The sequence below is a fragment of the Centruroides sculpturatus genome, unplaced genomic scaffold (assembly GCF_000671375.1).
Source record: "Centruroides sculpturatus isolate CEXI.00-Female unplaced genomic scaffold, Cexi_2.0 scaffold1361, whole genome shotgun sequence".
NCBI lineage: Eukaryota > Metazoa > Arthropoda > Arachnida > Scorpiones > Buthidae > Centruroides > Centruroides sculpturatus.
The window spans coordinates 92,637-94,258 of NW_019385676.1; positions in this window are offsets into that span (position 1 = coordinate 92,637).

Genomic DNA, 1,622 nt, shown 5'->3' on the forward strand with positions numbered 1-1,622 from the left:
CGACTGCATCATTTTGTTACCTTCTGTAATTCTTCTGTATAAAATCTTCCTTCCAAAATCTCGTTATTTAAATCTTTCAATATATACGTCGGAGGATGAGACGAAAAACGATCGTAAATAATAAATATTTCTTCCGTCCAACCCGGTAGGTATCCTCGACTAAATGTTTTACGTATTTTCGAAATTCGAACGAGGTCGCCAATATTAAATTTAAACGTGTTCTGTCCTTTTATACCGTACAACTTTTCGAAAATAGAGCTGTGATGCAAAGGTGTAACTTCCGACGGCGACATACCGATACTTCTATGAAAACTATTATTATAACTTTTCACAATATCCGATAATTTATCGATATATTTATAAGAATTACGATAAGTAAATAATCTATATATTTTATTTCGCAAAGTTTTATTTAATCTTTCAACAACAGCAGCTTTTGTATCTGAATGAGTCGAATAATGATTAATTTTAAATTTTTTAAAAAGATTTTTTACTAATTTATTATAAAATTCTTTCCCCTTATCAGTTTGTAAATTTTTCGGAATGTTTCCTTTTTTAAAAATCGTTTGAAAAGCTTTAAAAACCGATTGGGGTTTTTTATCTTTTATCGGTACGACATAACAATACTTGATAAATACATCGATTACAGTTAGTAAATACTTTATTCCATTATTAAATCTAAAGAATTGTTTTAATACAACTAAATCAGCCTGCCATAAGTCGTTAGGATAAAAACTTAGTTTTTCGTCACGAATATTTAATTCTTACAGGTTTATGAAGCGTATAAGTTACTTGAGAAGACAGCCATTTTTTAACAACAGATCGCGGCAAACTTGATTCTTTAACTAATTTACTCACACCACCAAAAGACGCTGGAGATTTAGGATTATAGTATATCGATTTCAAAAGTTTTTCTATTCGAGATTTTTCTTCCTCTTCCTCTTAGATTTTTTCGACTGATGAGAGAAAATTTCTTTGGGAGTTTCGACCTATGATGATGTCGCCAAACTTTTGTTTCCGATCCACTCTTTAGGAATATTTATTTTCTTTAAGCCATCAAAAAAGTCTTTGAAACCAATGGGAGGTAATGCAGTTTTCCTATTTCTCATTACATACGAAACTAAGTCTACTATATGACTCCTGATAACAGGTTTTCCATCGATTGTTAATTCACCTTTAGAATTCCATTTGTAATGACTTTGATCCAACTTAGCGATTAAATGAGGTATATATTTTTGATATAATTGAGGTACCGATAAAATTATTTGTTTAATAAATTTGTCGTCATCAGTTTCTTCTTTCGGTTGAAATTCTGTTTCTTCATTTTGGTTAGATACGATTGATACTCTGACAGGTTCTTTAGGAGCGTGAACTGTTCTCTGATATCTCGAAATCAATTGACTTAATAACTTGACTTTATTGTCATCAGGTAAATTTGTACTCTCGAGTAATTCTTCGATATTAGAACCAATTCTTATTTCAGGCTTTTGATAACTCATCAGTAATTCGGGAGGAACTAAGGCCATCTGCTTCGCCATTAGATTCTTTTTCCTATTACTTTACCGATTAACCCTCCTGCCATAGACAATAACGGCGCCAGTAGAAGAGGAAGGAATCCACCA